A 27,085-nucleotide genomic window follows, 5' to 3' on the forward strand; every position below is an offset into this window, starting at 1 on the left:
TCGGTGTGGTGGGGGCGTAACGGGAATGCAGGGCCCCCCCGTCTGGAGAGAGTGAAAGTGAAATAATCGATTTAGGACTCCAGCTCGGAAAAGGATCTGTATGGGGTTTGGAGGATTACTGCAGTAAGAGCTCGGCTGGGCACCGACTCCTAGGCAGCTCCAGCCGGGTCTGCCGCCCTTTCCTTGACAGGGTGACCAATGGACGGCGGCCTCTTTAAGGGCGAGCGCCCCGCCTCCAGCTCGTGGTCTCCCTCCTCCCACCTCCTCGCCGTGGCTCCACCAGTTCCAGACTTCCCTCTGCGATGAGGTCATCTCCCCAGTGCCCATTGGCGGCGCCAAGCCGTCAGTCACAGGAAGTTGCGCTGCTGTCCCCGCCTTCGTCGTTTCCCTTCCTTCTCCGAAGGCCCCCCAAGTCGGCCAAGCCCGGCCTCTACAAGTCCTCTGATTGGCCAGTGCCGTTGTCACTCCTCCAGAGGGCGGGGCGAGAGGCGGGTGTGGTGGGAGGGCCCGCAGCTTCCGTGGCTGAGAGCGGCCGTGTCTGTGGTGGCTCAGGCGGCGGCGGCGGCGGCCGTGTCTGTGGTGGCTCAGGCGGCGGCGGCGGGAGCGACTCTCCCACCCTTCCCACCCCCTCGGTTCCACTCGCCACGCGCCCTGTGCTCGCGCAGACTTCTTTCAACTCCACATATCCTGACTGGACGTTGAGCCTCGGGAAGAAAGGCGAGCGGCTGGCGCCGGAGCGGGGCGAGCCGCCGTTCCCGGGTCGGGAGGAGACGCGGCGGTGAGTGTCCGGGCCGGGGGCCCCTCCCCCACCGCGGCCCCACCCCGCGCATCCTTTCTCCCGCAGACCGGGTCGCGCGCGCCCTGGGGGGACCGGGCCCTGCGGGTCCAGCCGCCCGGGCCCCCGCCCCCACCCCGCCTTCCAGTCTCCCCGCCCTTCCCCTTCCCTCGGGGCCCGGGTCGCCGAGGCGGGGTCACCCGGCCCGGGCTGTCGGGTGCTGCTGTACACCTGTGCACGGTCTGGCTCAGCTCCGCTCCGCTGGGTGGGGAGGCGCGGAGGTTCCCGCCCTTACTGCGCCCAGGGTGTGTTTTAACTGCAGCGGCTGGGTGTTGGGCGCTTTCTTCCGGATCTTGTGCAAATCCTCAGGATCCCCATGCAATCCTCAGGCTTCCCGGGCACGGAGACTCACCTGGACTTGAAACCTGAATACTGTCAGATTTACCGGCAGGTCTACAGAGCTCAGTGCAGATTTGAAATTTTATGGGCGTGAGGAAAATGTTTTGTTTCTAGAACGTTTGTCTGTTAGGACACTTGGATCATCTCTTGTCTGCCCTGCTACCCCTTACCATGAGAAAGCGCTGGTACTCTGTATCGTGGCTAGGGCTGGAGCTTTAGTTGAGACTTCCAGATCTGCTGCTTGCTACTCGTGTAATTTTGAGTCTCAGTTTTTCTCATCTGAGATATGGGGATAATAGTAGTACCTGATACATAAGGTTGTTCTAAGTATTAAATGAAAGAATTCACATAATATGTTCGACATTGTGCTTGACACATAGTAAGGTTCCAAGAAATGCTTGCCGTTGTGATGTTGCGAAAAACTGATAGGCCCAGGGTGTGTTTAAGCAGTAGCCCAACCTGGCCGCCTTGGGATTTCTCTCGTTTTGTCCCTGCTTATGACATATAACTAAAGGGCAGTTTGGTGGACAGTTTACAGCTTGCTAGAGTATACTTGGTATAAAGTGTGTGTATACAGGAATGTGAAATACGTCACTTAAGTATAATAATGAAATTACACCTATGCTTCATGTGTTTTTAAACCCATAAGATGTCTGGAATGTCCCTAAGTTGCCAGTTTTTGAAGTCTTTCAATCTCTTTTCTACATGAAGCCAAAGCTTTGTATTCAGTCAGAAGTTCAACTTAAGTGTTTTATTTTAGAACCCCTCCTCAATCCTGCTTTCACTTAAGCAGTTTCACTGTTGAAAAGCAGCTGTGTCCCAGGGGTGAGGTGGTATAGCCAGCTGGCCCACAGCCTCATGACTGCAGGGTGGGAAACCTTTGGCTGAAAGTTATTAATTTTTTTTTTAATTTTTTATTTTTTTTATTGGTTGTTCACAACATTACAAAGCTCTTGACATATCATATTTGAAAGTTATTAATTTTGCCTAATGTTATTTGCATTATTTTCATAGTAAATCAAAGGACTTTACTTAGTTTATTTCTTTCCTTTTTTTTTTTTGTACTAAGTGTTGAACCCAGGGGTGCTTAACCACTGAGCAACATTCCCCAGTCCCTTTTTATTTAGAGACAGGTCTTGCTAAGTTACTTCAGGCCTTGCTAAATTGCTGAGATTGTCTTTGAACTCAGGATCCTCCTGCCTCAGTCTCCTTATTCTCTGGAATTATGAGGAATACTTAGTTTCTTAATGAAATAATTAGAAAGAAGCAAACCTTTACTGATTTAATAAAAAAAACAAGCAAGGAGCTGAATGAGGTGGTGTGATAGTACATGCCTATAATCCCAGCTGAGGCAGGAGGAGCTCAACTTCAGGTCCAATTTCAGCAATTTAGTGAGGCCTTAAACTGCTTAGCTAGACCCTGTCTAAAAGTTAAAACTATAAAGGACCGGGAATATAGTTCAGTGGTAAAACTCCCTTGCGTTCAATTCCCAGTAATCCTCTTCCACCCAAAGCAAATCAAATAACAACAACAACAGTAACAATAACAAAACATAACAATGAAAAAGTGTCTGGAGTCTAGCTCTAGTGTTTGCTTTAGTTCTTTGTCAATACAATTAAAGAAGAGTCCATGCTTATTTTTTTAAATTCATTTTTTATTGGTGCATCATAGTTATATAATAATGGTTGGATTTGTTGTTACATATGCTCATGTACACAAAATATAACAGTATAATTTTGCCAATATCATTCTCCAGTAAGGTGCCCCTGTTTAAAAGGGCTTCCCAAAGTCACATCCATTGGATACTTTTTTTTCTTTTTTTTTTTTATTTGGTACAGGGGATTGAACTCAGGGGTGCTCTACCACTGAGCTACATCCTCAGTCTGTTTTATTTTTTAAAGTTTGAGACATGGTTTTGCTAAGTTGCTGAGGGCCTTGATAATTTGCTAAGGGCCTTGATAAGTTGCTAAGGCTAACCTCAAATTTGGGATCCTCCTATCTCAGCCTCCTGAGTTTCTGATATTACAGGCATGAGTCACTGTGCCCAGCTTAGTGTGTATGTATGTATGTATATATGTGTATATATATATATTTTTTTTTTTTTGAGAGAGAATTTTTTAATACTTATTTTTTAGTTTTCTTTGTATGTGGTGCTGAGGATCGAATCCGGGCCGCATGCAGGCCAGGTGAGCGCGCTACAGCTTGAGCCACATCCCCAGCACTAGGGTATATTTAATATAGTTAAATCACGAGAGATGGAAATGTAATATGCATCCCATTATCCAAAAGTATTTATTGCAGACTTTCCATATCCTTAGTTCTCTGCTAAATGCTATGTAGGAGAGATTAAAACAGTATAAAAGAGCATCTTAGTCCATAAAGGGCAAAACCATAAAGTTTGGGTCATCCAGGAGTAATTATGGGAACTTCTTAAGTAATGACTTCATTTATTCATTCTGCAAATTTTGTTGAAGGCCTGTAATGTGTCAGGTGTTTTTCTAAGCTGGTATTATCAAGATAGGTGAGACATGAACCCTGATCACAAGGGCTCACAGTTTAGTAGAATGTGACAGATGATTGTAATAAACTGAAATGAAATGTAGGTGCAAATGCAAAATTGTAGGAGAGACTCGAGAGAATTTTTCCTTTGGACTTATGGGAAGGCTTCATAGAAGATGGGGCCTGAGTTGAGTCTTAACTCAGATGAAGGAGATGAAGATCATTCCAAGTATAAATCACTCAGCTTGGAAAGGTTCTCGACAAATCTGATAGCAATTATAATCCTGGGGGAAGGGGAAAGAAAACAACATTTTTTGATGCCCACTGTAACAATTAGTAGGCCAAGCTTTTAATGTATTTTTAATCAAAACAAAAATCCCATAAGGTCAATTTACCTCTATTTTAGGATAGGGAAATAGACTTGGAGTGGTTAAATAATTCAACCAGCATTACACAGTGACAACCAGGATTTTAATCTCTGACCTAAAAGTGTAGGGCCTCACGCAAGTTAGGCAAGCACTCTATCACTGAGCTACATCCCTAGCCTTTTTAAAAAATTCATAATGAGATAGGGTCTAGATAGGTTGCCCAAGCTGGCCTTGAACTTGCAATCCTCCTGCCTAACAGCCTCCTGTGCCTGGCCCTGTTCCTTTTAACAGTGCATTGTGGAAATAAATAGAAAAGAGGCTAGAAAGTTCTACCCACGTTTTAATATTATTTTACTACATCTATTAAATAGTACTTTTTGCAAAATAAATGTTTTATATTTGATTTAGAAGCACTAAGGCATATATAATAAAAATTGTCTATTATTTCCGAAAAAGTGTGACCTATGGGCACATTTATTTAAAGTAGAGGATATTGATACATACAGATTCTAAACTGGGTACTTTACAATTTGTTAAATAGACACTTTTTTCTTGCAACTGCAGCTTATGTTTATGTGCACCAAAAATTTTTTTTTAATAGATGTGGCTAATTTATAATGGGGAAATTAGAATTTTGAAATTGTATTAACAACAATTGTTATTACATTTAGAATACTTTAGGAAGAACTTGTATTAAGCCAGGCGCAGTGGCACATGCCTATAATGCCAGTGACTCAGGAGGCTGAGGCAGGGGATCACAAGTTCAAAGCCAACTTCAGCAACTTAGTGAAACATTGTCTTAAAAAAAAAAGCATACAGGGGCTGGGATTGTGGCTCAGCAGTAAAGCGCTCCCCTAGCACGGGCGGGACCTGGGTTCGATCCTTAGCACCACATAAAAATAAAGGCATTGTGTTGTGTCCATCTACACCTAAAAAATAAATATTAAAAATAAAAGCACATTGGGCTGGGGATGTGGCTCAAGCGGTAGCGTGCTCATCTGGCATGTGTGCGACCCGGGTTTGATCCTCAGCAGCACATACCAACAAAGATGTTGTGTCCGCCGATAACTAAAAAAATAAATATTAAAATTCTCTCTCTCTCTCTCTCTTAAAAAAAAAAAAAGCACACAAACTAAAAAACAGAAAACTAGACTGTAAGTTTCCCAAGAGCAAGGATATTTCTTTCTTTTGTTAAGTAATTGGGCCTCAATATATTGCTTGGTCTATATTGGATGTCATAGCACATGCCTATAACCAGCTACTCTGAGGGAGTCTGAGGCAGCAGAATCTTTGATTTTAAGCCCAATCTTGGCCACATAGCAAGACCCTCTCTCCAATAAAATTTAAAAAAGAGAAGAATGTTGCTCAGACTATCTGAAACTCCCGGGCTCATTTTGGGATATAGTAGGTCTTCAATAAATATTTGTTGAATATAAAATAATCATGAACTGGGTGGAGTGGTGCAAACCTATAATCCCAGCAATTTGGGAGACCGAGTTAGACAGAAGGCAAGTTTGAGGCCAGCCTCAGTAACTTAGTGAGACTCTATTTCAACATAAATAAATAAATAAATAAATAAATAGGGATGGAGATGTGTTCAGTGGTTAAGTGCCCCTCGGTTCAATCCCTGGTACCTCTTCCCCAAACGCGCGCGTGCGCGCGTACACACACGCACACACACATCTATATATTTGAGAAATATATGCTTGGATTGACCTAAGTGACATTTCCATCTCTTGCTGAGAAAAGACTTTGGTCAGAAGGTTGTATTTCAGAAGGTCATTGAAAAAGGAGGACATTGATGAATGGTAGATGATGTGGTATACTTATGTAGGCATGGGGAGTAGTTTATAAATGACATATGTTGGAAGAAATGAGACCTTGAGGAAGGGGAATGGCCCACAGATGCAATTTAGCAAATATGGGCAGTATTTATGTCAAAGGCCTAAGGAGGGTTTTTTTGTTTTTGTTTTTGTTTTCCTTTCGATGATGGAATTGAACCTGAGACCTGGTATATGTTAGGCATGTATGCTACCACAGAAATTCAACTCTCAATGGAGTTTTGAAAATCAAGGAAGTAGTCTCTGCTCTCAAGGGGTTTATAGTTTTAGGGAATGACTATATACTATTGCTGTGTTATAGTCATATTATCTCAAAAGTTAATGTTTAAGACAACAATAAATACCTATTTTTATGTAGTGCTGGAGATTAAACCCAGTGCTTCATACATGCGAGGCGGGCTCTCTGCCACTGAGCCACAATCCCAGCTCATATTGTTATTTTTTGTGGTGCTGAGATTGGAACCCAGGGCCCTGTGCATGACAACTCACATGAAGTATTTTAAATAATCTAGGCTAACATTGATACTAAGGACAAAAACTTGATCTCTTTGTGTAAGTTGAAAGTGGAATCATTTTTTTCTGATATTAAAGAAAATGATACATTATCAGAGTGATAGACAAATAGTTATAAATACTGGACTCAGACTGGAATTGGGATCTTGGCTCCTCTTTTTGGCTGTATGTGACCTTGGGCTATGTGACTGGTATAGTCTTGCTATTGTCTTCTCTGTGATTCACTAGCTGTAAAATGGGAAAAATAATGGTGCCTATTTTATATTGCTGTGATGAGGGTTAAATAAATTAAAAATATACAAGGTCCTTGGAACAGCTTTACATGCCCATCATTAAGATTATTATCATGATCCATGGTTATTGGTTTTTGGTAGTAGCATAGAACTGATCATGGGGTAATGGGGAGATTAATGCATGTAGAATGATAACAAGTATTCAAAAAGAGGTATTTAAATGTCAACCACTGCTGCTTCAGCGTGTTTTTCCAGTTTAAGCATCTATTCTAGATAATTTTGATTTCGTAAAGTAGAGTGAACCCGTGGCTTTATTTAGCTCAACTCCACAGAAGCCAAGATTCAAGGAGTTTCACAGTTGCTTTGTAAGGTTACCTCTTACCTTCTGTCGCTCTTTGAGTTATTGGGTCCTCTGTGGGTAGAATGGGTCTAGCCAGATTTAATCACTAAGATGCTAGTGCTTCAAAAGATCTTAAAGGTGGAATTAGAACCCAAAGTAAAAATACCTAGAATGAGAATCTGTGTGACTGAAATAAGGGAAAGTAAATCTCCTGGAGGGAATTTAAAAGATACAGAAAGTTAAATTATGAGAAACTTCTAAATCTGGACTATAGGAGTACAAGAATGGAAAAGGCAGATTGCACGAAACCCTGTCAGTTTGAATAAACTGTTTAGAGGCATTAGTCCTCTTCAGGTTACTTGAGGATGAAAGATTTGAAATGGCCTTTGAAATAGAAATGGATTGAACTTTCTATACCTGTAAAGTTTCAAATCTCTGATTTTGTACAACAGAAACACATGGATTCCATTTACTTAAAAACTGAAGAGATTCTTAAAAATATTAATGATATATCACATCTAAAGAAAGAACATAATTGAGCTTGGTGTCCCATGGCTGTTAAAGCAGATTGGTTGATCTGCCAAGGGTGTCTTGAGTGGGTTTAATTGCTTAAGTTGCTTTCAGTTCTGCAGTTCATTCACTGAAGTAGAGCTCTCATTGTTGGATAGAAGCCCTAGGAATGAAATGGTTTGAGGTTCCATGGTAATCTAGGGACTCACTCCGTCATATCCTCACCAGATGTTTCAGTCTGGCTCAAATGGTGGTAGTGGAAAGATCTGTAGAATACTTAGAGGAGTGTTATAAAAAATTCCTTTTTTGTTTCTTCAGATACCATGTTTTTACTTTTGTGATATGTCTGGTCCATTGGCTTCCCACTCACTCTTTTTTTTTTTTTTAAATTTTTTTTAGTTGTAGATGAACACCATATCTTTATTTATTTTTATGTGGTGCTGAGGATTGAACCCAATGTCTCACACATGCTATGCAAGCACTCTACCACTGAGCTACAACCCCAGCCCCACAATCACTCTTTTTTTTTCTTTTTAAAAAGAGAGAGAGAATTTTTTAATATTTATTTTTTAGCTTTTGGCAGACACAACATCTTTGTATGTGGTGCTGAGGATCGAACCTGGGCCTCACACATGCCAGGCGAGCACGCTACCGCTTGAGCCATATCCCCAGCCCCCCAATCACTCTTAATAATGTGCAGTAAGATATCATTCCGGGTGTAAATGAGAGCCGATAATGAGTAATTTGGATAGTCCATTTTGAAATTTTGGAGTGTAGTCTGAATTGTTAGTGAATTTGAAGATAGGTGGGCTATTTATAGGATTTGTCCTCTGAAATTATTAGTGGATTATGGGTGACTTGGTTCCTTTGAAAAATCTTTGCTGCAATGTAAATATTTATATTTCAAGTTGAGGGTAGGGTACCCACCTGTAATACTGATTACTAAGGAGGCTTAGGCAGGAGAATCATAATTTCAAGGCCAACCTCGGGAGTTTAGTAAGGCTCTAAACAATTTAGTGAGAATCTGTCTCAAAATAAAAAGGTATCTCAATGGTATCTCAGTGCTAGAATACCCCTGTGTTCAATCCCTAGTACCACACACACAAAAAAATGTAATTGAAAAATAAATTTGGGCTGGGAATGTGGCTCAGGCAGTAGCGCGCTTGTCTGGCATGCGTGCGGCCCGGGTTCGATCCTCAGTACCACATACCAACAAAGATGTTGTGTCCACCGAGAACTAAAAAATAAATATTAAAAATTCTCTCTCTCTCTCTCTCTCTCTCTCTCTCTCTCTCTCTCTCTCTCTCTCTCTCTCACTCTCTCTTTAAAAAAAAAAAAAAGAAAAATAAATTCTAGGGGCTGGGATTGTGGCTTAGTGGTAGAGTGCTCTCCTAGCATGCATGAGGCACTGAGTTTGAGTCTCAGCACCTCATAAATGTAAAATAAAGATATTGTGTTCACTTAAAACTAAAAAATAAAGTATTAAAAAAAAGAAAGATTAAGAGCATGAGTAGATCAAGGTTCTGATTATTGCCAGTTTGCAGCCATAAGCTCACTACTCAAACTTGGGATTCAGATTCTTCATCTGCAAAATGGAATTGGTAATTCTTACAACTTGAGGTGGTTTTAAGGATTATAGAACAAAGTAAAGGGAAGTAACAGTGGCATCTTCTTAATGATAGTAATTGTGCCTGCTACATTAATTCTCATGCCAGCTCTGTACAGTATGTGGTAGCAACATTGTGTAGATGAGGACTGAAAAGCTTGGAGAGGAACTAATTTAGAAAGATCACAGGATTTTTAATCTGTCTTATCTGTCTGAATTAATGAAATATTAGGTATAAGGTGCTTAACTTTTGCCTCTAGTAAATGTCTGTGCCTTTTTCAGAGTCTCTGCATAGTGAATGAAAATGTCAGTCATGGTGAGAATTCTTTGTGGTAATAATCAAGGTGTTATAACTTTTGAAATATTCTTTGTAATATTCCTTGAATGTATTTTGTTGCTGTTCCTGAAATGGAAAACTTAATAGTGAATGACCACATCTTAAATTGCTCAATAAATACTTTCCAAATAGGAACATACTATAATGTCCCAATTTTTAGTCAGATTTTTAATTGTAATATAAATGATATAAGCAAATCCAAGTTTTCTTAATTATGTTTAATTTGTACAGATTTTCAGTACCACAAGTCTCCCCCTCCCTCGCCCCTAGTACTGGGGATTGATCTCAGGGATACTCAATCACTGAGCCACATCCCCAGCCCAGTAATCCAAGATTTATAGGAACTTGGAAAGTTGTCTTCTCGTGATACTTTAGGATATATCATATTGCCTTTTGTTGTTAAGTGTGGTGTTATCATGGTTGAAACTTTGGATTTAATAATTACTTATTTTTGTATTTTGTGGTATCCGATATCAAACTTAGGGCCTTGCACATGCTAGGCATGCCCTCCATCACCAAACTATATCCCCAGCCCACTGAATTACTTTTTTTGAGTTTGTTATATGTTTGTTATATTTCCTTTAAGAGGTAGAGGTGGGCTGGGCCAGGTGGTGTGTGCCTATAATGCCAGCTCTTCTGGAGGCAGGAGAATCCCAAGTTTGAGGCTAGCCTAGGCAATTTAGCAAGACCTATCAGTATGAAAAATAAAAAAGAGTTGGTCGGTATAATTCAGTGGTAAAATGCCCCTGGATTCAATCCCCACAAAAATTTAAAAAAAATAAAAATTAAAAAAATGGTAGAGGTATGGGGAAAGAGAACTTGGAAATTAAAAGGCCATTTTCTTTCCTATCCTTGGTATAGGTGATAATCAGTTTTTCTGAAAAGAAATAGCTTGTGTTAAAGTTTCCATTTTGGAGCCTTTCACTCTTTAGCATTTCAAGTTCATACCCTAGGGTCATGGCATTGAAAGTCAATGATGTTCTATTTTTCTTTTTCTTTTTCCTTTCTTTGTTTTTCTTTTAGGTACTGGAGATTGAACCTAGGGCCTGGTGCATATAAGGCAAGTGCTGTACCATTGAGCCACATCCCCAACCCTTTTTATTTTATTTTGTTTTGTTAAATTGCCTAATTGGCCTTGAACTTTTTGTGATCCTCCTGCCTCATCCTCCCAAGTAGATGGAATTACAGGTATTTGCCACCATGCCTGACTGTTTTATAGATTTAGTGTTCTATTTCACATTGTCTTTTGTTGCTAGTTCTTTTTTTTTTTGGTGGGCAGAGGGAGGAAGTCCTAAATGGGAATAGTAAGGCAAGAACATAATAAAATAATTTTGAAATGAAATAAATCCCTGGGGCTGGTGTTGTGGCTCAGTGATAGAGTGCTTGCCTAGCATGTGTGAGGCACTGGGATTGATCCCAGCACCACATAAAATAAGTAAATAAAATAAAGGTATGTGTCCATCCACAGCTATAATTTTTTTTAAAATTGCATTTTTGTGATATCTGTTATGAATCTTTTTTTTTAAGAATCTTTTTTTTTAAATATATATTTATTTTTTAGTTTTCGGCGGACACAACATCTTTATTTGTATGTGGTGCTGAGGATCGAACCTGGGCTGCACGCATGCCAGGCAAGTGCACTACCGCTTGAGCCACATCCCCAGCCCTGTTATGAATCTTTGTATTTGTTGAGTCAGATGATTAATCATTTTCCTGAATCAGAAACTGTAGCATGATTGACTTGTTTTTTAAACCTTTACCTGAAAGCTGATTCTGAAGGTGAATCTGGCAGAATTAATATATATGAAAAGTGGGCATGACTTGTACAATTTGAACAAGCTATTCATGACATTTTATTTTCAACACGACTGATAACCTGTTGAGTGCCTAAATAAAACTGAGTTAATTATAGTGTAACCTTTTGTTCTATTTGGAGAGTGTTAAGGGATTTTTGAATACTCTCCAAAATTCACCTTCATCAAGTGAGCTTATAGAAAGCTCTTTCTAGAGCAGGGACTCTCAAATTGTAACCTTCTTAATACTCTCTATCTATTTTTTCTGGGTATTTTTTTTTTTTCATTACTAGGGATTGAACCCAGGGATGCTCTCCCCACCACCAGTCCCTTAATTTTTTTTTTTTTTTTTAAATTTTGAGACAGGGTTTTATTAATTTTATGCCGCCTTCAGACTTGTGATCCTCTTGCCTCAGCATCTGGGTAGCTGGGATTACAGGTGTGTGCCTGTTTTGTTTTTAGAAAGCATAGTAGATTTCTCTACTATTTAGAAAGTAGTGATTGGTTGTGGAGTTTAATGCACCCATTTTTCATCCTAACTCTACCATTCACTGTCTGTGATCTTGGGCAAGGGAATTAATCTTTATGAATTCCCGTTTCCTAATAGGATAGTTGTGAGAGCTAAATAAAATTTCATGTAAAACATTTAGCACATAACAGTCATTCAGTCCGTGTTAATTTTTTTAATGTATTTTTTTTTAGTTGTTAGGTGGACACAATACCTTTATTTTATTTTTATGTGGTGCTGAGGATCGAACCCAGTTCCTCACGTTTGCCATGTGAGCGCTCTATCACTAAGCCCCAGCCCCAGGCCCCATGTTAATTGTTCATAGCCACCATAACATTCCTTTTGTAGCACTAGCCACAGTTATACAATTACATAATTAAGTTACATAATTAAATAATTGTGTAATTATTTGATTTTCTTTTTTGTAAGCTGTTTTTTAAAAAATATGTTTTGATAGTTGTAGATGGACAACATGCCTTTATTTTGTTTGTTTATTTTTATGTGGTGCTGAGGTTTGAACCCAGTGCCTCAGACGTGCAAGGCAAGCACTCTGCCACTGAGCTCCAGCTCCAGCTGTTTTTTATTTGTTTGTTTTGGTATTTAACCTGGGAACAATTTACCACTGAGCCAAATTTCTAACCCCCCACTTTAAAACATTTTTTAAAAGTTTTTAGTTGTCAGTGGACCTTTATTTTATTCATTTATATGCGGTGTGAGAATTGAACCCAGTGCCTCACATGGCAAGCACTCCACCACTGAGCCACAACCTCAGCCTCCATTTTCTTTATTTTGAGACAGGGTCTTTACTAAGTTGCTTGGGTACTTGCTGCATTGCTGAAGCTGGCCTTGAATTTAAGATCCTTTTTAATCAGCCTCCTGAACTGCAGGGATTGCAGGCATGTACCACCATTCCTGGTCATAGCTTTTTGAAACCAGGGACCATATCTGTATTTTTATCGCTATACTCCTGGCATTCAGCGTAGACCCTGTCATTGCACCTTGTAGGTGCTCAGTAAATACTTGTTGAGTGAGTGAAACCCCCTCACTTAATCCTTTCCTCCCTTAGATTAAAGGGCAGTGTCCTTAATGTATTTCTTTTGGCTTACATTTCCTTGAATATATTCTTGTGAAAACTTGTTAATTTGTTATTAGAACTTTGGTCTGTAAAAGACTGTAGTAGTAAAGGTAAGGGCAGTGAACAGATGAAAGAGAACAGTGAACCAGAAAGAGAACAGAACAGTATTCAAAGTAAAAGATAAGAACATAGTAGTTTGGACTTTCTATCATTCTCTAATCTGGTATCTCACTCCAAATTCTATCAAAACAATTTTCATTGTGGTCATTACAGACTTGCATATTGCTGAGCCTGAGTTTTCCTTTGGTGAAATGTTAACTTGTCTTCTGGTTACTCAGGCAAGAACCTTGCACCTTGCAATTATCTTTTGATTCTTTCCCACTTCATAGAATCAAGTTAATAACTGTTAGTTTTGTCTTCAGGATATAGCCATAATCTCATCATTTCTTACCACCTCCACTAAAAGCCTTTGTCCAGGCTTTCTGTGTAAGTTTATGTTCCTTTGACTATTATATTTATTATGCACTTGGTGACTTAAAACAATACATACTTATTATCTTACAATTCTGGAGGGCAAAGGTGTGAAATCAGTTTTTTTTTTTTTTCCCCAAAATGAAAGTGTCACCAAGGCTGTATTCTTTCCAGAGACTTTTAGAGGGGAGTCTGTTCCTTACTTTTTCTATCTTATGGTGGCTACTAGCATTCATTGATTTGTGTTAACATCACTTCAACCTTCAAATCTCTCTTTACCAATTTCTTTCTCCTTTATTTTTGTTAGAGTTCTGGCTTTTTTTCTTATGATATGATTGCATGTAGGTTCTATCTGGATAAACCAAGCTGATCCCCTCCATCTCACAATCTTTAATCAAATCTGCAAAATCTCCCTTTAATTAATTAATTATTTATTTATTTTTGCATAAGATAAAATTTATAGGTTCCAGAGATTAGGAAGTGGATATCTTTTGGGGGCCATTTTTCAGACGACTACTATAGTATATTCTTTGACTTCCAAAGATTCATTTCTGTCTCACATGTAAAAATATATTTATCTGGGCTGGGCTTGTAGCTCAGTGGTAGAGTGCTTGCCTGGCACATGTGAGGCACCAGGTTCACTCCTCAGCACCATGTAAACAAAAGCAAACAAACAAATAAAATAAAGGTATTGTGTCTATCTACAACTAAAAAATATGTATGTATGTATTTGAAATACATTTATCCCATTCTAATGGCCTGAAAGTCTCAACCCATTGCAGCATCATCTCAAGTCTAAGATCTCATTTAAATATCATCAGCTCCAGGGGTTGGGAATGTGGCTCAGTGGTAGAAGGTTCACCTATCATTCATGAAGACTGTGGGTTCAATCATCAGTACTGAAAAAAAAAATTACCCTCAGTCTCAAAATATAAATTCTCATCATCTAAACCATCTGTTCCCAGACTATAATTATGGGACAGGCATAGTATAATAGCTATAGATATCCCCATTTCTTTCTTTTTTCTTTTTTTTTAATGTATTTATTTTTTAAATTTGTTCATCAGTTGTTGTTACATGTTGTCCATTAGTTATGGGGCTCAGTGAGAAGATATAATATTTAAACAATATTGTAGAAAAATACACCTTTACCTTAAAGTGGCATTATATTGAAGATAAGCAGTAAAAGTTTAGGAACAAATGAAATATTCTTTTTAAATCAACTCATTTTAAGGACTGGATAGAATTTGAGGAAATGGCTGATCTGGAAGAACGTGCAAAGAGCCAGTTTTTTGAAAAGGTGCATGAAGAAGTTGTACTCAAAACTCAGGAGGCTGCTAAAGAAAAGGAATTTCAAAGTGTACCTGCTGGACCAGCTGGAGCAGTTGAAGTCAGAGAACAATGTTTAAATTTTATCCTTCACTTCCTTTATTTTTTTATTTTTTTTGTTTTATTGGTTGTTCAAAACATTACAAAGATTGCAGAATCACATCGGTTACACATCCACATTTTTACATAATGCTGTATTAGTAACTGTTGTATTCTGCTACCTTTCCTATCCTCTACTATCCCCCCTCCCCTCCCCTCCCATCTTCTCTCTCTACCCCATCTACTGTAAGATATCCCCATTTCAAAAGAGAGAAAATGCAGATAAATGGATCACTGGTTCCAAGCAGCGTCAAAATGTAGCAGTGAAAATTGTTAAGCTTTAATGCCTGGAACCAATCTCTGTGCTTTAAGTGACTTTACTTTTATTTATTTATTTTTAAGATTTTTGTTTTTTGATACCAGGATTTGAACCCAAGGGCTCTTAACCCCTGAACCACAACCCCAGCCCTTTTTATTTCTTATTTTGAAACAGGGTTTCTAAGTTGCTTAGGGCCTCACTAAATTACTGAGTCTGGCTTTGTACCTCGGATCCTCCTGCCTCAGCCTTCTGACCCACTGGGATTACAGATGTATGCTACCACACCAGGCTTTCTGTAGTTTTGCCTTCTGAGTCTGTGGCTCTGTCTCTGCTCTTTGATTATGCTTCCTTTTTTTTGAAAGGTAGTATTTGTTTGCAGCTGAGTAGGTCCCAAAATATTGTGGTGAAGTACACAAAAAATTTATCATATTGGCCATTTTTAAGTATACTGTTCAGTGACATTAAGTACATTCTTATTGTGTAATCATCAACACTGTCTCAGAATTCTTTTTATCTTGCAAAACTGAAACTGTATACTCATTATGCAATTACTCCCTGTTCTCCCCTCATGGGAACCCCTGGCAACTACCCTTCTACTTTCTATTTCTATGATTTTGACTAAGCACCACACTGTCTCTTTTGTGACTGGGTTATTTCACTTAATGTAATGTCCTCAAGATTCATCTATCTTGTAGCATAAATCAGAATTTTCTTCCTCTTCCTTTTCATGGTTCAGAGTAGTTTTATTAGTTTGTTTCTTGCATGTAGACCAACAGCTTTTCTGTTTCTTTCTTTTTTGGGGGCAGGGTTAGGGATTGAACCCAGGGCCTCAAACATGCTAGGCAAGTGCCACTGAGCTACACCACTAGCTCTGCTTTTCTTTATTTATTTTCTGACCTTTTAAGTCTAAGCTAGCAGCGTTTCTGCTGATAAAGCATTTTTAGAAACCTTGTAGGTTTCCGATGTATATCTCAGGAATTCTTTCCATTGATGAGAGGGTCTTCCATAGAGCCTTCCTGGATAATCTCATCTCTGTTTCTAGCTTCTGCTTATGGTTGATTGAGGCATCCATGAGTCACATACCTAATCTCTTCAGAACTAGTAAAAGATTGTCCAATCCATATGTAGCCAAATGAAATTAGACCTCTATCTCTCACCCTGCACAAAACTCAATTCATAGTGGATCAAGGACCTAGGCATTAGACCAGAGACCCTGAACCTACTCTAAGAAAAAGTGGGCACACATCTCCATCTTGTCAGCTTAGGAACCCAATTTCTCAATAAGACTCTTAAAGCACAAGAAGTAAAATCAAGAATTAATAAATGGGATAGTATCAAACTAAAAGCTTCTTCATAGCAAAGGAAACAATCTAGAATGTGAGGAGAAAGCCTACAGAATGGGAGAAAATCTTTGCCACCTGCACCTGAGATAGAATAGAACATTAATCTCCAGGATACACAAAGAACTCAAAAAACTTAACACACACACACACACACACACACACAAATAACCCAGTCAATAAATGGGGTAAAGGAACTGAACAGACACTTCACATCTCTAGCAATAAGAGAAATGCAAATTAAGAGTACACTGAGATTTCATCTCACTCCAGTTAGAATGGCAGTTATCAAGAATACAAGTAACGATAAATGTTGGTGAGCATGTGGGGGAAAGGTCCACTCATACATTGCTGGTGGGACTGCAAATTGGTACAACCACTATGGAAAAGCAATATGGAGATTCCTCAGAAAACTTGGCATGGAACCACCATTTGATCCAGTGATTCCACTCCTTGGCATATATCCCAGGGATTTAAAATCGGTGTATTATAGTGAAATGGCCACATGAATGTTCATAGCAGCTCAATTCACAATAGCTAAGCAATGGAACCAACAGTGGTGCCCTTCAACAGATGAATGGATAAAGAAAATATAGTACATATACACAATGGAATATTATTCAGCCATAAAGAAGAATGAAATTATGGCATTTGCTGGTAAGTGGGTGGAACTGAAGACTATCATGCTAAGTGAAATAGGCCAATCCCTAAAAATCAAAGGTGGAATGTTCTCTCTGATGTGTGGATACTAATACGTGATAAGATGGGGAAGGGAAGAATAGAAGTTCATTGGATTAGGCAAAGGGGAATGAAGGGATAGGAGAGGGGATGGGAATGGGAAAGACAGTAGAATGAAATGTACATAACTTTCCTATGTTCATGTGTGAATACCATGACCAGTGTAACTCCATATTATGTGCAACCACAAGAATGGGAAGTTATACTCCATGTATGTATGATATGTCAAAATACGTTCTACTGTCATGTATATCTAAAAAGAACAAATAAAAAATAATAAAAAAGGTTCAACCACACCCGTGGTTTTCTTTCTGTAGTGGGCTTTCTTATTTTTTAAAATATTTTTATTAGTTATGGATGGACACAATACCTTTATTTTATTTGTTTATATTTTATGTGGTGCTGAGAAGTGAACCCAGTGCCTCACATGTGTTAGGCAATCGTTCTACCATTGAGCCCCAGCCCCAGACCATACAGTGTGCTTTCTTAATAGTGAATTTCCTAATTTTAGCATCTTTTGTGCTCTATATCAACTGAGAATCTCCCACATCAAGTCCTGTCTGTTAAGGTGTCTGAGTGGTTCAGGGATATGCAGACCATGTCATTCTGATGTGCATTGATGGTGAATAGAGCAGGTGAGGTACCATGCTTTGTGCTTGTCAGCTCCATATGTTACAGACTTCTGCACTTGTATCCTGATCATAAGTAGTTGCTTCTCCAAATTGGGAAGAGTCACAGAGCCTCCTTGGGGTTGTCCTGGGTGTCAAACTGCTTTCAGGGATTGTTGGGAGAAGGAATACATATAGATGTGGTTCCTCAGCATGATCATTATCTTCTTTTTTTCGGGGGGAGGGGATTGAACTCAACCACTGATCCACATCCCCAGCCCTATTTTGTATTTTATTTAGAGACAGGGTCTCACTGAGTTGCTTAGTGCCTTGTTTTTGCTGAGGCTGGCTTTGAACTCGTGATCCTCCTGTCTCAGCCTCCCGAGCCACTGGGATTACAGGCATGTGCCACTGCACCTGGCATAATCATTATCTTCTAATGGTGCACGCATGCAGCCAACTCTGACTTGGTGAAGGTGAACTCCAGAACCGGCTTGTCTTTGGCATTCTCCCTGACCTGGGCAGCATCTCCAATCAGCAGGAGATCTCTGAGAATTTGGGGCTGCTCCCATTGCCCAGCAGGTTTGGAGTGGTGCGGCACCTCTATAAGCCCATGCTGCACATCTGCGTGTGGTCCTCATATCCCTTCTCCATCAGTAGCTCCACATTATAGATGTGTACACCGATCTCCATGGTGCAGCAAAAGCAGCTTTGGTCTTCTGGGAAATGTAGACTGGTCAACACTTGAAGTGGCTGTTGAGTTGTGGTTCAGAATTGCTTCCCTGACCTCCTCACATCCCTAACCCTGGTGCCTGCTATTGGTGCCTTTGGGGCCTTGGTGCCCGGCTGTGTTGTTTCTGAGCATCTTTAATGTCCATATTTCTACCAACAATCTGTTTAAGTCAATCTAGGCTTTTCTATCATGGTTCTAAAAATTCTTTTAGCCTTTCTTCATTTTCAATTTCAAAGCCACTTTCACATTTTTAAAGAATATTTTACAGCAGCATCTCACTTCCAGGTACCAAAATCTGTATAGTAGGGCTCATCCAGAGAAACTGAGCTAGTAGGAGATATAATATTAAGGGATTTATTGTAAGAAATTGGCTTATAAAATTATGGAGGCTGGCTTAGCAAATGTGACATTCATAGGATAGGTTGTCAAAAAGGACAGGCTGGAACTCTTGGCAGGTATTGAAGCTGCCATCCACAGGTAAGATTTCTTCTGAGAAGTCTCAGTTTTGCTCTTAAGGCCTTTCAGGGATTGAATTAGCCTATCCAGATTATCTAGGCAGTCTCCTTTGCTTAAAGTCAACTGCTTATGAAGATTAATTACAAAATACCTTTACAGAATACTTTATGTTTGATTGAATAACTGGAATTATTCCTTAATCAAACTGACATGCAACTGACTATTCTATCATCATTATTATCACTTGCCTAGATCAGTGCATTAGGTTCCTTTGAACTGGATTTCTTGCTTCTTCCCTTGATTTCTTGTGATCCATTCTCTACATCTCCAGAGTCAATTTAATGATCTACCACGCTCTCTCTTGCTTACTCTGCTGCTATCCCACTGGTTTCCTTGCTATTCTTGGGTCTGCTAGGTCTTTGTGCTTGTTGTTCTTTCTATCTGAAATATTCTCTCCTGGAGCCTTTATTTATTTATTATTTTTTTTAAAGATATTGATGAACCTTTATTTATATGTGATGCTGAGAATTAAACCCAGTGCCTCACACATACCAGGCAAGTGTTCTAACACTGAACTACAACCCCAGCTCTCTCCTGAAGCCTTTATATGATTTCCTTCCTTCTTTTTTTTCCAGATCTTTACTGAGATGTCTCCTTATCAGAGAGGTTACAGATATAAAAAAGCAATTTATTTATTTATTTATTTATTTATTTTTTTAAATTTTTTTTTTTTTTTAAAGAGAGAGTGAGAGAGAGAGGGGGACAGAGAGAGAGAATTTTAACATTTATTTATTTTTTCTTAGTTCTCGGCGGACACAACATCTTTGTTGGTATGTGGTGCTGCTGAGGATCGAACCCGGGCTGCACGCAAGCTAGGCGAGTGCGCTACCGCTTGAGCCACATCCCCAGCCCTAAAAAAGCAATTTAAAAAAAATTTTTTTAGTAGTAGTTTGACACAATACCTTTATTTTATTTATTTATTTTTATGTGGTACTGAGGATCGAACCCAGCACCTTGCATGTGCTAGTCGAGCACTCTACCACTGAGCCACAACCCCATCCGCATATAAAAGCAATTTTATTTTTTAATCCTGACATTCTGAGTTTCCCTTATCCTATTTCACTTTCCTTCAGAGGACTTACCACTACTTCATGGACATTCACTTGCTGTCACTAATCACCATCATGGGGTTTTTGTTTATGGCTATATTCTCAGTACTATAACACTTGGCATGTAGTAGGTGTTTAATATTTTTTGGAAAATTTTTTTTGTGTGTGTTTCTGGGGATCAACCTAGGACCTCATGCATGCTAAGCAAGCCCTCTACTACTGAACTACATTCCCAGCCCATGTGAATTGAATTCTTACTCTAATTTTACCTGTTAAGTGGCATTTGACATATTTGATCACTTGGCATGACATTGTTCCTTTTTTTTGGTACTGAGAATTGAACCCTGAAGCTCTTTGTTACTAAACTATATCCTTAGCCCTTTTTATTTTTTAGTTTGAGACAGGGTCTTGCTAAGTTTCTGAAGGGCTCACTAAATTGCTGAGTTTGGCCTCAGCCTCCCACGTTGCTGGAATTACAGGTGTGTGCCATTATGCCCGGTTCCTAGTTTTTCTTTCTAGTTTGTTCCCCTTCTCCTTTCATTCTGTTTCTTTGCTAGCTGTTTTTCAGCTGAACTTGTTAGTGTGAGATTTTCTCAAGGCTTACCCATAAGTCCTCTTGTTTTCTCTTTCTTTAGGAGATCTCATCCAGCCTTATGGCTTATAAATAACATATATATACACACACACACACACACACATTTATTTGCCAACGATTCCTAAATTATCTCCCCCCACCATTTTTTTTTTTTTTTTTGGTCGTGCAGAGGTTTGAATCCAGGGCCTGATGCATGCTAGGCAAATGCTCTGCCACTAAGCAACATCCCCAGTCCCTCTTCATTTCTCTTGAATACTAGTCACTTTGCCATCTCCACTTGGATATCTCACAGACATCCTAAAATTTACATTCCAAACTGAACTCTTAATCTTCATTTCCTTCTGCCAAAGTTGCTCTGGTTCCAACATGTCCATTTCTGTAAATGGCACATCTGACTACCTAGTTATGTAAGTCAGAAATCTCTCTTCTCACTTCCATTATATCAACTTCAATTGATAATTATTTCATAAGAATTACCTCATTTGTTACCTTCTCCTCCTCCCCACTAAAACCATCCTCACTAGTCTACACCATGCTCTTTTAGGACCATTTAAATGAATATTTAATTGTTTTCCCTGCTTCCATTCTGTCCTTCCACCTCAGTTTGATTTTTCACATGGAAGCCAGAGCAGATCTAATCACATCATGCTCCTTCCTCTTTCTCCAAGCCCTGTCCTGTTCATAGTTTTCAGTACCTCAAATGAATGGAACTCAGTAGATCAGAATGTGAATGATTGATAGGAACTATGGCAAATCAGAGTGTACATGCTCTATCTAAATGGTGAGTCCCTTTTTTTTTTTTGGTATGGGGAAATGAACTCAAGAGTGCTTACCCTCTAAGCCACCTTCCCAGCCCTTTTGTATTTTATTTTGAGACAGGGTCTCACTAAGTTGCTGAGGCTTTCTTTGAACTCATGATCCTTCTGTCTCAGTCTCCTGAGCCACAGGGACTACGGGCGTGTGCCACCGTGCCCGGCTAAGATATGTGTTTGTTTATATTGTTGGCCTATGGGAATGTAGGCTCAGAATGCTGATCTTCTGATTTTTTTCATGAGAAGCCAAAACCTTTTTTTTTTTTTTTTTTTTTTTTTTGAGATAGAGTCTTACTATGTTGCCAAGGCTGGTCTTGAACTTCTGGCCTTAAGTGATCCTCCTGCCTTAAGCCTCCCAAGTAGCTGGGACTACAGGTGCACACCATTACATCAGGTTGAAATTTATATTTTAATTTTTTGTTACTGGAAACTTTTTCTTTTGACAGGGTTTTGCTAAATTGCTGAGTGTCTCTAAGTTGTTTTGGATGGTCTTCAACTTGTGATTCTCCTGCCTCAGTTTCCTGAGTCCCTGGGATTACAGGCATGTGCTACCATACCCTGCTTGGTTGGAATTTTTAAATTGTACATTTTTTTTCTTCAAAAAATGTGATGTGAGAGAGAGAGAGAGAGAGAGAGAGAGAGAATTTTAATATTTATTTTTTAGTGTTTCGATGGATACAACATCTTTTGTTTGTATGTGGTGCTGAGGATTGAACCTGGGCCGCATGCATGCCAGGCAAACACGCTACTGCTTGAGCCACATCCCCAGCCCCCTAGTCTCTCTTAAATAATCTAAAGATTCATTGTGTTCCTAATCAAAATTTCAGTAGACTTTTTTGGGTAAAAATTGGCTTTCTGAGTCTAAAATTCACAAGAAGCTCATTGAAACTAGAATAGCCACAACAATTTAGAAGAGAAAGAACAAACTTGGGTAAATTAAACTACCTGATTCAAAATTCTTACAAAGCCACAGTAATCAAGACAGTGTAGTATTGGTGTAAAAATAGATATATGGATCATTGAAATATAGTAGAGTCCAGAAAGATGTGCACGTATATATGGCCAGTTGATTGTCAACAATAACCCAAACAATTCAGTAGGGGAATGGAAAATCTTTTCAAAATATCGCTGAAACAACTAGATATTTGTTTTTTTTTTTAATATTTATTTTTTGGTGTAGATGGACACAACACAATACCTTTATTTTTATGTGGTGCTGAGGATCGAACCCGGGTCCCGCCCGTGCTAGGTGGGCACTCTCCAGTTGAGCCATAATCCCAGCCCTAGATATTTGTATATCAAGAAATGAATCTTCAGCCAGATGCAGTGTTGCACACCTGTAATCCCAGTGGTTTGGGAGGCTGAGACAGAAGGATCAAGAGTTTAGAGCCAGCCTCAGCAACTTGGTAAGGTTCTGAGCAACTCAGTGAGACCCTGTCTCTAAATAAAATACAAAAAGGACTGGGAATGTGGCTCAGTGGTTAAGTACCTCTGGGTTCATACCCATACGAAAAAGAAAAAAAAAAGAATTTTATTCCTTATCTCACACATTACACAAAATTATTTGAAATGACTCATAGATCTAAATGTACAAGCTAAAAACCATAAAATGTGTAGACAAATTTTTAAGAGAACATCTGTGTGACCTTGGGATAGGAAAAGACTTTTTAAAAGGCACAAGAATCACTGACCATAAAAATAAAGGTTTAGGGGCTGGGGTTGTGGCTGGTAGAGTGCTCGCCTAGCACTTGCGAGGCCCTGGGTTTGATCCTCAGCACCACATAAAAATAAATAAATAAAGATATTATGTTCAACTAAAAAATAAATATTTAAAAAATGTTTATAGATAGGATTTTATTTAAGTAAGACTTTCTGTTCATCAAAAAATATTGTAAAAGGACTGGGGTTGTAGATCAGCGGTAAGACGCTTGCCTTGCATGTGTGAGGCACTGGGTTCGATCCTCAGCACCATACAAAAATAAATAAAGACACTGTGTTCATCTATAACTAAAAACATATATAAAAAAAATATTGTAGGGGCTGGGGTTGTGGCTCAGCAGTAGAGCGCTCACTTAGCACGTGTGAGGCCCTGGATTTGATCCTTAGCACCACATAAGAATAAATAAATAAATAAAGGTATATGTGTCCAACTACAACTAAAAAAATAAATATTTAAAAAATATATTGTAAAAGGAGGCTGGGGTTGTAGCCAGTCGAAGAGTGCTTGCCTTGGATACATGAGGCACTGGGTTCAACATTAGTCAACCTAACCCCACATAAAAGATACTGTCAGAAACTGAAAAGCTAAGATACAGATTGGGAGGAAATATTTACACACATAAATACCTCCAGAATATGTTAAAAAATCTTCAAAAACTCAATATGATAAGCAGCCCAATTAAAAAATGATTTAAAGACTTGAATAGACCCCTCAGACGAATATATATGTGAGATCTATATCTATATCTAAATCTATGAATGTCAAAAATCATTTGTCACCATTGAAATAAAAATTAAAACTATAGTGAAATACCATTTCATACCCACTACAGTGGTAAAATTTAAAAAGGAGGATGGTTCCAAGTATTGGTGAGAATGTAGAGCAGTTGGAGTTGATGTATATTGCTGGTGGGAGTGTGAAGTGGTACAATCACTTTGGAAAAAGATTGCTCAGTTTCTTAAAAAGTTAAATACATATTTAACTATATAAGTCTGCTACTAGGAGAAGTGGAAATTTAATGTTCAAAAAGAGACCATGCAAGTGTTCACAGCAATTTTATTAATAATAGCCAAAAAATTAGAAACAACTGAAATGCCATCAAATTAGAAAAACAAACAATGGATTACTGTTTAGGGAAAAAAAGGGAATATATTACTAATACTTTCCATATTATGAATGAATTAAAAATATGTTGATGAAGGACACAAGAGAACTTACTGTATGATTTAAGTTATATGAAGTTCTAGAATAGACAAAACCAATGTATAGTGATAGAAATTAGATCAGTGATTGGGGCTGGGAATGTGGCTCAGCACCATATACAAATAAAGATGTTGTGTCCGCTGAAAACTAAAAAATAAATATTAAAAAAATTAAAAAGAAAAAGAAATTAGATCAGTGATTACCTGTGTCTGAGTGTGGGGATATTGACTGCAAGAGGACATAAGGGGTGATAGAATTGTCTCTCTTTTTTTTTTTTCTTGATTGAGAGTGATGGTAAGTTACTGGAGAATGTATACTTATTAAAACTCTCCAAAATTGTCCACTTAAAATATGTGCATTTTATTGTATGTAGATTGTATGTGCAGGTCAGCACTCTGGACTACATACACAAAAGATGTTTGCTTACCAGATTTGATTGAGGTCAGCCAGTTCCTAACAGCTGATTACTCCCTCAGGCATGTGCAGACTAGAGTGCTTGAGCCATAATGGGTCTTCAGATTGCTGTTAAATGAATGGATGGAGGAATAATGGACCTTCTGGAGGCCCATCCTTCATCCTCCTGCAGTTTTCTAACTCCAGTCATTTTTATGGAGTTATTTGTTCTCCTGGTAGTTATTTGTTCTCCTCAAGGGTGAGCTCATGTGAAATCATTCATTTCCAAATAATTTCTGAACATCTACCATGTGTATTTACCCTGCCTAAATCAAGTACTTGCTAATTGTGAGGAATTATACAAGTGTCCGTTAATTATATATCTGAAATTTCTATTTGATTTATAAAAGCAAATGCTTGGTAAACTGTTCTTAGAATCAATTCCAGCTACCATTCCTTTGTCTTATGCATTTATACTTTGCTATTTTGGAAAAAATAAGCTTAATAACAGATTATATACATGGCAACTTCTCAGATATGAGGAAACAAGAAATTTTCAGAACTCTGTGGTATAATATAGAAATGACAGGTTTCTTCCTTTCTTTTGGAATGTCTGAGACATGAGTGAACTGACTTAATTCATTTGCTAGAACCACATTGCATCTTGGCAATAGCTGTATGCTGTCTTCATCAAATTTGGTTATGACCAATGTAGACATTTGTAGGTTACCAAGCAGAATTATTGCATTTTTTTTCAACCAGTACTTTTTTTTTTTTAAATATTTTTTAGTTGTCGATGGACTTTTATTTTCACTTCTTTGTATGTGGTGCTGAGAATCGAACCCAGTGCCTCACGCATGCTAGGCAAGTGCACTACCGCTGAGCCATAACGCTGAGCCACAACCCCAACCCCACAACCCGTACTTTTAAAAGCACTGGTTATCATTCTGTACTGATACTTGTTACTTCCCTGAATTTGGTCAGGCTGCCCTGCATTCTTGGAATAACTTTTTTCTTCCCATTACCCAAATTGTTCTTGGTCATTTTTAAGTTAGCATGAGGCTAAATTTTAGAAATTAACTCTCCTGGTAGCTCAGTGGTGGAGTATTTACCTAGCATGTGCAAGGTCCTGGGCTCAATCACCAGCACCATAATACACATGCATGCACAAATGAATAAAAAAAAAAAAGAAAAGAACTCATAAAAGAAATGAATCATCTAGCCACAAATACATTTTCACACTCATCTTTCTTTATGGTACCCCCATATAATTTCTCTCTCTTTTTTTTAACTTCTTTTATTTCTTCCCCACCCCCAAGACTTTTTCTTCCTGTTAATACCTGGAGCATCATTAGGGTAGTAGCTGCATCTAGTAGGTCTTATTTTTTTCTTCCATATAGCTAATATCTGTACCAACCAGGTTTAATAAATAAAACCAAGAAAGTGAATAGTACACCTTAGAGGGAAGCTGAATAATATGTGATCAGAGTCCATGATGGATAAAAAGTATGGTGTTTTGGGTAATGGGACCTAGAGCTTTCTCCCCCACCTTTACTTGGCTAAAAAGGAAGCCAAGAAGATTAAAAGCTGCTTCTATCTGATAATTGCCCAGAAATGTAAGAGGAGACAGTTCCCATGACAGCAATCTGAGTCTGGTAAGAAAGCTTAATGAACTGCCTTTAACTCTGCAGTAGTCACTTTGTCTCTGTGCTGACATATCAGAGGATTGAACTGTGAGAAGTTTAACAAGAATATGGGAACAAAAAAAGAAATGGGTATTAGAATTGTGTATGTGTGTAATTTAGATAGTTTATTTTAGTTTGGAAAGATCTCTTTGTCCTCATGACAGATTTCTCTGGTTAGAACTGTTTCTACTTATGCCCAAATCAGAATTAAATCATAAGAAAGAGGGGCTGGGGTTGTGACTCAGTGGTAGAGTGCTTGCCTAGCAAATATGAGGCACTAGGTTTGATCCTCAGCACCACATAAAAACAAACAAGCAAACAAACAAATAAATAAATAAAGGTATTGTGTCCAACTATAACTAAAAATATTATTCAAAAAAGAACTTTAAAAAAACATGATAAAGAGGACTCAAGTTTAGGACTTTCAGAATGTACTGTTTCAAATATCTGTTATCCTTGATGGGTTCCAAATCTTGTTTAATAATTTTTGCTATGAAAAAAAAAATATATATTTTATATTCCCACCAACAGTGCACACGAACTCCAGTTTCTCTTTTTCTTTACTAACACTTGTTATTTATTTATTTATTTTGATAAAAAACTTTCCTAATTAGTGTGAGGTAATAGTCTTTTATATTTTTAGTGTTCTCATATATGATTAGCACAAGTATTGTGTCTGTAGTTACTACATCATTGCATTTTTTTTCACAACACTTTTCAGGTACCTGAAGTGCTTAT

At 38.6% G+C, this 27,085-nt stretch overlaps 1 protein-coding gene across 1 annotated transcript in view; it reads left to right on the top strand.

Annotated features, from left to right (window-relative positions):
- The first annotated feature begins 509 nt into the window (after positions 1 to 509).
- Positions 510 to 27,085, top strand: part of Mrtfa (myocardin related transcription factor A) — a 181,294-nt gene continuing 154,718 nt past the window's right edge. Inside the window, exon 1 of the mRNA XM_078052692.1 lies at positions 510 to 778. The gene's annotated coding sequence lies outside the window, so the exon portion shown is untranslated. The remainder of the gene's footprint in view (positions 779 to 27,085) is intronic.

Source organism: Ictidomys tridecemlineatus, chromosome 6 (genome assembly GCF_052094955.1).
Source record: "Ictidomys tridecemlineatus isolate mIctTri1 chromosome 6, mIctTri1.hap1, whole genome shotgun sequence".
Classification (NCBI taxonomy): Eukaryota; Metazoa; Chordata; class Mammalia; order Rodentia; family Sciuridae; genus Ictidomys; species Ictidomys tridecemlineatus.